Below are 9098 nucleotides of genomic sequence, written 5' to 3'. Positions count from 1 at the left end.
CTGGAAAACCCGGAAAAGTCAGGGAAATTGAAAATGGGCCTAAAATGTCAGGTAAAAGCCAGGGAAATTTAAAATAGACCTACAAAGCCAGGGAAAATATTTTGGAGGAAAATTGAAAGTCTGAATAAGGATGACGAGAAAATGTGTTGTCTGAGATTTGAGCAGAGCCCCAAATTCGCGAACCCTGCTCCGGTTATTTATTATTTCCAACGAAATAGTTGGCTAATTTTTATAACAATAACAACTCGTGCAAAAATGATTCGAGTGAATTTTGATTTGTTTTCGTATATGTTCGCCGAGTACATTATTGCAAATGGTCAGGGAAATTTGTGGAATTTAGTCAGGGAAAACCAGGAAAAGTCTGGGAAAATCTGGAAAAGTCAGGGAAAATCTGAAAAAGTCAGGAAAAATCTGGAAAAGTCAGGGAAAAGCTGGAAAAGTCAGTGAGTTTCATTCCAAAAATTTTGTACGAACCCTGTAAGCCTAAATCTTTGCGGAAATGGGTTATGGTTAAAAAGGGTGAACTAAAATGTAAAAACTATGCGCAAACGAGCCATAAAAATTGTGCGGAAATTGGCATTCTCGCGAAATTCAATAAAACAGAAACGAAACCAATGTTCCATTTTCCCTAAATTATCCTATTTAATATTATTATTTGTTCTTAAGTTCTACAAAACAAATATCCTATTTTTCACGTATAAAAGCAATTTTCAAATTTTCGCTAGACTCCCCGCGACTCGCGCCATTTAATTAAGAACTCGAAACTGCATCACTTACCATTTGATGTCTCTGACTTGTTGGACCTAGTTCCTAATCGCACATCGATGAGCACCTTTCTGACGCTCGCCTCTCCCCCACTAACACTTTTTAAACGTCGGTGACACTTTTATCTCTATCAACCGTTCAATGGATCCCGTGATGTTTGTTAGATTAAGTCATGCCATTTCTATCTCGAATCCGCATAATTTGCCCCGAATCGAACCTATCTTTCCCTCTGTTAGTAATAAATCTACCTTGATAAGTTCTTTTTATCGGAGATTAGAGAAGCGACTGACTCCATTGTTTTTCGTGGTAAGATCACACTTGGATCTGATCGTTTTCAAACCTCCCTTCGTAGCATTGGCGATAGTCTCCTCATGGGTTTCAATCGAGGGGCCCGTCATTACTCATGAGAGCGTACGAGATTTGAAATCTTTCTCGATTTTGATGATTTCAAAGATTTAAGAATGATTTGACTGATTTGGAGCCGATTTGAATGATTTCGGAGTGATTTTCACGATTTAACGATGATTTCGATTCGATTTATGTGATTTGAAGGATTTGGAAATGATTTGAACGATTTGTACGATTTGAATGACTGCAGGTGACTTAACGATGATTTGGTGCGATTTGCATGATTTTGTAGTGATTCGAGTGATTTGGTGCGATTTGCATGATTTTGTAGTGATTCGAGTGATTTGGTGCGATTTGCATGATTTTGTAGTGATTTGAATGATTTGGTGCGATTTGCATGGTTTTGTAGTGATTTGAATGATTTGTTAGTGATTCGAGTGATTTGGTGCGATTTGCATGATTTTGTAGTGATTTGAATGATTTGGTGCGATTTGCATGATTTTGTAGTGATTCGAGTGATTTGGTGCGATTTGCATGATTTTGTAGTGACTTGAATGATTTGGTGCGATTTGCATGATTTTGTAGTGATTTGAATGATTTGCTAGTGATTCGAGTTATTTGGTAGTGATTCGAGTGATTTGGTGTTGATTCGAGTGATTTGGTGTTGATTCGAGTGATTTGGTGTTGATTCGAGTGATTTGGTGTTGATTTCATAGTGATTTTAATGATTTGATTGATTTGATGATTGCTTGATTTGACTGCTTTGTATAGTGATTTGGCTGATTTGACTGATTGATTTCACTGATTTGAATGATTTGATTGATTTGCTGATTTCTTGATTTGACTGATTTACGATTGATTTCACTTATTTGTAAGATTTACTAGCGATTTCACTGATTTACTAGCGATTTCACTGATTTGTGCAGCGATTTGAAGGATTTGATTGATTTCATAGTGATTTAGTGATTTTCTAGATTTGGGAAGTGATTTAGTGATTTTCTAGATTTGGGAACGATTTACGTGATTTGAATGATTTAAAAAACCAGGTGTTCGAGATTTGAAGGAGCGACGGCCCCCTCGCGTCCCAATTGTCAGTGTTATCATTCGAAACCCTTCACCTTCCCAATCTGGAGAGTGTCATTCTTCCCAAGAATTAACCAGATACGAAGTATTTTTGAGTTTAATTCCGCTTATCAATTTTGAAGATAAGACAGGTAGTCAACGAAAATAACAAACCACTTGAAAGACGCGTACCTTTTTCATAAGCTTAGCCAGGATACGAAGAGTCTTCCACCCACTCCATTTGGCACGTTGAAGTTAATGCCAATTAAAAGGAGGGTGAAGTAGAAAATCAAGTGATTTTTTATCGATTTTTCAACTGCATATTCAAACATTCACAAATACCAGCTCCGAATGATTTTAAAATTACAATTAGATTCAGATTTTAAGGATAATTTTAAATAAGCCCCTCTGATCAATCGCGTAACGCCTTGCCTTCCTGTTAACAAAATTCCCGTGGCACGAAAATAAGTGATGAAATTATAACTTTGAAAGTTTAAAGTTTTAAATTCATCCCAATGAAGTTCATTTTCCTTGCTATATATGGCACTGTAATATCGGGCCATTCCTTTAAAGGTGACGTTGCATTACTCTGAATAAGACAGAAACTTCGTTACGGTTGACTCTAGTCGTATGGACCAAGAAGTTATATCTAGCATCTCAGAGAGAAGGTATAAATTCGCCTCCAGATTTCCAGCTCTTTATCTCCAGTCCAAACGTAGCCTGTCCGGACGGAGTTAACCCCCCCTCTAAATTACAACCAGACCAGCATCTCATTGGTTCTTGAAAACTTACGTCAGCGCGACGCGAGTGACGAAAATTACAGTCATATTTTCCGACTGAGGAGAGGCTGCGAAATAGCCCTTTTACGTCCCCCCCCTTGTATTGTTGAAAGGGGGGACTACAGGGACTATGGCGCCAGGCGAATACTTAGGCATCTTATACCTTCTCTCTGTAAAGTAACTTCTTGTGCGGACCTTATAATGGTGCCGCGATAATTAATTTTCAAACTTAATTTGGCTTATGAAACACTTTTAAAAACTTTTGCAGAGCTTAATTTTAACACCTGGAGACCTTTAATTAAGTTAATTGGAAAACCTAAATTCAAAAACTTAATTTCCCCGCCTTTTTCTTATATTTTGTCAGTGGTTTTAGCCACATCGCATATATGATGGGCTATTAGTTTGACCTGGTATGTAGAAGAAGAAGATGATGATGATGTTTCTTTTCGTTATATTTAAATTGTGCTATGGGAGGGATATAGAATTGGTCCGAACGGGCGAGGATTTTTTTGAAGCGCGCTTTGGAAATTTTTTGGATTCTTCTTCGCTACAAGGTATCGATGGGACTAATAGTTTTACCTGAGTAGTTGTGGTAGTAGTAGTAGTAGTAGTAATTAAAGTATAAACGGGCGTTGCCAAGCATCCATTGAAAAATTATTCCACTGACCGGTATATTATGGGATATTTCACTAGAAGTATATTTATTGTAGTAGGGATGTTGATGTGTCTTAATTATGGGCTCTACTATCTTGTTTTTTTCGGACAATTTTATATCGTGGTTCGGTTGCTTAAAATTGGCGCAAATTATAAAATTATAAGATTTTTTACGACTATAGCCAAAAATATAGGACTTTACAGGACAATTTTAAAAATTTGAAAATCCCCGACTTTTTGAAACCAATATCCCTGGGACCATTTTAAGGTCCCACTTCGTGATAACACTCGCAGCCCATAATTAGTTTGATATGGTTTGATATATCAAACGAAATCCCTGACTTATCTTTGACATTTTAGGCATTTAATTTCAATCCCTGACTTTTCCTACATTTTCAAATTCCCTGATATATCCAAGTTTACGATCACGTTAGAATTACGTCTAAAAATATACCTTTAATCTTTATTTAGATCAGTTATCACAGTTGAATGACAATAAAGAAATTCGGTCTTTCTTAGAGATGTGAAATTACAGTAGTTTTTAAAAACGGTAATTTACCGGGTTAGTTTCCGATTAAATTTTGGAATAACAAAATTTACCGCCGTATTTTATTTTATGGTATTTAATATTTTCACATGCTTAATTATTACAGCGGTAATTTAAGTATTTTACCGGTAAATTACCATTTTAAAGGGAATACGAATTTACAATTTCATATCATATTTTCCCACAAAAGTGGTATTATGTTACACTTTCGAGTCTCTACTTTAAAAATATAAAGTTTTTAATATAATTGAACCAAAGTTTCTATTTTTAAAATCCATTGAAATTGAATCACGAAAACTCAGTTTCGATATATCAACAATGTTGTCTTGTTCAGCTTGTTTGTTCGCCCGTTTGATGACATCACTATGACGTCAGGGGGGGAAAGCGCGGGAATGCAGCTATAGGCGTCTCGAGCTTCTCGCCAGTCTAAACTCTGGGTCTGATAGCAGCGGAGAGAGAGAGTGGCACCATCTCAGGTGAAAAAATGTATCTGTGACGTCAGCCTACAGGGAAACGTTTTAGGCTTTCATAAAAAGAGGATTTCAAATGAAGCATTTTCAAATGCATATTGCGGCCAAATATCCACCAGCGGCCGTATTCTGCAGAAAAGTTAAGCTCCTCCTTCTGCCCTTGGCTCTCTGATTGGACCGTCAACCATTGCCCTTGGCATTTTAATTGGCTACGTCTACCGATGACGTTACATGCCTTGGCTCAGTGATTGGAGGTTCAACCGGCAAAAATAAGCCTTTGAATTCAGTTCAGTTTGAGTTTCAAGTTGAACCAAATTTCGGTGTAAGGTCAGTGTACAGTGTAAATTTTTCGCCAAAGGTCAGTGCTGCAACCTTTCACCGGAAACGTTTAAGCTATTAACGCCATCTATCATATGAACTGAATAGTAATTTCGTGCCATCTGCTCTTTTTTAATTTTAAATGACGTCAACGTATTTGAGACAGCCGCCTGTTAAGGTAACATCGTTTAATGTTGAGTAAGTTATATATTTTCACGTAAATAATGTGCTTGACATATTTGTATAAAAAATTAAAAACCAATTGTAATTGTCGAATTAAGTATTAAACGTTCTTTGAATTCTTTCCCTGTTTCCATGTTGTTACTTTGATAACATCGAACCACAACTGCCTAAGCGTCCGTGAAGGGCACACAGATTTTTGTGTCAGTAGTTTTATTGGTAATGGTGAAACAGTAATTTTTTCATTCCTGTGTAAATTATCTTCAACTTTTGAAGTTGAAATTACATGTATATTTATATGTTCTAACATTGGTAAGATTTATTTGTAGTAATTGTATTGAATTATACATAGTAATGAAACATGTTTAAGAAAACTGAAAAAGGCGCCGCATTCCCTCTATGAGTTGAAGGTTGTACCCTTGTTGGTCATCAGTGACTTAGGTAACACGCCCGAAGAGATGACAAAGATGTGATAAAGCAGGTGAATGATGTCCACTGCCAACAGAGAACCCTTTCCCGAGGTGACAATGAATGGCATTCCTCAACAATATTCCACTTGTTATAGAAGAACGTGAAGCTCTGCGTATTGCAAATTTGGTAAGTTCTCGTAATGTATTAACCATGTTATTAACATTATTTTTTGTTGCAGGTGGGTGCAAGCTTCTTGAATAGCCTTCCTCCAGTTTTTGCTGAAGATTCCTCAAAGAGCCTTCTGCTTTCCATGAACATGGTGCTCATCCACTTGCCACTGAAGAACACAGACATGGTCATAAGAATGGTTTCTATTCGACGTAGGGTATAATAGTCCACCTTCTGAAAATTTCATTTGGACATTTTTTGAGATAGAGGGTTGCTGCAAAGTCAGTTAACCATTAAGAGTTACTGCGTTGTCCTTTTAATTTTATTCTTCACTTCAACATTTCATTGTTCTTTTTTCCATCATTCCTTGCTATTTTTCTGCATGCATGGCATTATTCCTTTATTGTTTCATTTATAAATGGGCTAAACTTTCCTATAGCTTAGTAAGAAAAGCAAGAAACGCTCATAGCTTCCGCTAATGCATGTTTGGAGGCCCTACTCATGTTTGCGTCTGTTTGGCAAATAATGACTGAAAATGAAAGGGCTAGGAATGAATTCGAAAAGCTAAGGTTTGAAAATAAAAGGTTTAGACTGGAAACCGAGAGTATTCAAGCCAACATCATGACCGAAGTAAAAAATTGCAGCCTGAAAATAATGACTAGTTTTGTTCTTTGAAGACATGCTCAAGCGAAGCATGTTCAACTTTACTGTAGATAATATTCTAAATGCCATGATAGGTTGTTTGAATAACGTATCATTGTATTTCGATTATTTTCAATGCTCAATTTGGTATGCACTTTCTTCATGATGGCATAAACTCTCTCTGATTATTGTATTCTCCTTTGTGATTTTATAGTACTAATTGTAGATATTCTATTAATTCATTTTCACCAAAGTTTCTTTAATATCCAATTTGACATGTACTTTTTTTCATTCTCTTATTATAAATAGTTATTTTTTTCGCGTTTAATCCATATAATTTATTACACGCGATATTTGCGTGTATTTTATGATTTATTTCTCGCATACGTGTTAGTTTACTGTTAACTTGTATTGTAATTTAGTAGACGCTTCATTTAATAAGCGCATTACATTTATTGCATGGGTTATATCAAATGTGGATGAGAGGGAAAGTATGAAAATGGCCATAGAGCCTGTGTTAAAAAACGCGGACATCAAAGTTTCGCCAATAACTATTTAGTTTACTAGTGACTGATGGACTTGCAAACTCGCGACTTAAAGTAGTTCAGACATTTATGCTCCTTGGTTTAACCATAGCCCACTCGATCACGCGCATCACGACGGAAGCTGATCGCGCTGTAGCTATATTACCGAGACTTGTTTTAAACGTATCTAGTTTTATGTGCTCTTCTATTGCTTCGATAACCTTACTTAAATCCATATTATACCTTCAAATACCTTTTAAAACATTACCAGCTACTCTGTCCTGACTACAAACACAAATCGAGGACGTTCTAGCATACACAATAGCAGACGACGGTAACCGCGTAACCGCGAATTAACACAAGACCTATTTTAAGGGAGTGAACAGGCCCAGTATAGCTACGCCAATAAAACGGTCAACTACGGCGAAACTCTGATGAGTCGCGACTTTTGGCCATTTTCATACTTTTCCTCTCATCCACTTTTGGTTATATGCATGCATTGAATAATGTATTAGATAGACTTCATAACATTTTTTTAAATTATTTGGATTTTTGTTATCATTGACTGTTATTAAATGGGGGTTGTGAGCCTGTGTGGATAGTGTTTGTCATCCTCATAGAGCTAAGTGGAGCCGGGGAGGGATTTAAAAAAGAAGAAAAAGTCTGTTACCGCCTTTAATGCTTTAAAACCGTTAATGGCATGTTTTTAATCAGTTCACATTAGAATTATGTTGATGATGTCTAGCCCGTACTCAAGATGACATTTCTTATTTTATGTTGATGATGTCTAGCCTGTACTCAAGATGACATTATTTATAACCAGCATGCCAGCACCCAATCAGTCCCGATACACTCTCAAACCCAAAAATTCGGCAATTTATTTTCCACGTGTATTAAATTTTACATATTTCTGACTGTCAAGAGTTCATTGCTTTTTTCTGTTGCATGATTGCAATTTACATCCTCCGAAGTCTTCATGACCACATACCTATTTTAAATATAACTTTAACTATTCTATTGTCATTCATTAGACCTATTTCAGATTTACCATATTCATATTAAGAGAAACAAAGGGGTGATTATACCAATTGCTGCATACTGAAATGTTTACTTTTCAAGTAACTGTTCATTGGGAAGGTGTAAATATGGTTACTGGTTATGTTTTATAAGTTATGTCGATTTGCTGTTGTAAAGCGCTTCCGCGACTTCCAGTGTTAGTTGCGAGGCGCAAATGGCTTGACACTCAGTCTCTGGATAAGCTTTTTCGTCAGCAGTTGGAAGATATACCTCGTCTGCGAGAGGAAAGGATAAATATTGATTAAAGGGTATGGGTGTATCTCGCTCATGAACACACCATTCCATGAGAATATAATAAGTGCGAAATTGTTAATGCCACAAGAGCATGAACCAATCATGGAGTTGCTCTTGCGATTTTGGTCATGCTAAGTGCTCAAATAAGGCTTTAACCATTCAGTTAACACGGGCGATCAGCCCTCTCATTTTTTACTGCAGTGACTTCTAATTTCTATACTGCGATCGACAGTTGCCACACAATCTGAAAAAGTAATAAATCATAAAAGAAATAAATAAAATGGTGTGTTTTTATTTAAATCGGATTTTTAAGGGGGAAAATTAAAGAGTTTAGTTGAATACTTCATAAATTAATTAATCCTTCATAAATTACACTCACCACTTTACTCGACACGTTGATCAACATCGGGAGGTTGATAGAAAGTGTTGAAATGTCGTCTGCTGTAAGTGCGTTCAGCACATAGCGTTACCGAAGCAACCAGTAAAACCGGTGTTTAACCGGTAACTCATTTGTCAGTTTATGAAAAAACATTTTGAATTTGGTGTATAATTTGATAGTTTACATCTGAGTCTGCGCGGAATTTGCACCAATCACTGAGCCAAGGCATGTAACGTCATCGGTAGACGTAGCCAATTAAAAGGCCAAGGGCAATGGTTGACGGTCCAATCAGAGAGCCAAGGGCAGAAGGAGGAGCTTAACTTTTCTGCAGAATACGGCCGCTGAAATGGGAGTCAATTAAAAGCTTGATATTTTTGAATTGACAGAAATTAAATCTGAAGTTTTTCAAACGAAGCTTCTCATTCCCTCTAAAATTATGGTAAGATATAAATTGGTAATTTACGCGGCGGTATTTATTAAATTACCGGTAATTAACCAACGGGAGGTTTCTTATATTACTAATATTTATTTGATTATCGA

The 9098-nt window shown here is 36.4% G+C and overlaps 1 long non-coding RNA gene across 1 annotated transcript; it reads right to left on the bottom strand.

Moving 5' to 3' along the window:
- Positions 1-7723: 7723 nt before the first annotated feature.
- Positions 7724-8270, bottom strand: LOC149622055 (uncharacterized). The gene is made up of 3 exons (XR_016374999.1): positions 8223-8270; positions 7980-8160; positions 7724-7856 (listed from the first exon to the last, which is right to left on the bottom strand). It is a non-coding gene; the product is annotated as an uncharacterized LOC149622055 (long non-coding RNA).
- Between the last annotated feature and the right edge of the window lie 828 nt (positions 8271-9098).

Source organism: Phalangium opilio, unplaced genomic scaffold (genome assembly GCF_054372755.1).
Source record: "Phalangium opilio isolate 3A_F unplaced genomic scaffold, DU_Popi_V2 ptg000200l_1, whole genome shotgun sequence".
Lineage (NCBI taxonomy): Eukaryota > Metazoa > Arthropoda > Arachnida > Opiliones > Phalangiidae > Phalangium > Phalangium opilio.
This window is presented reverse-complemented; position numbering and strand designations above follow the sequence as displayed.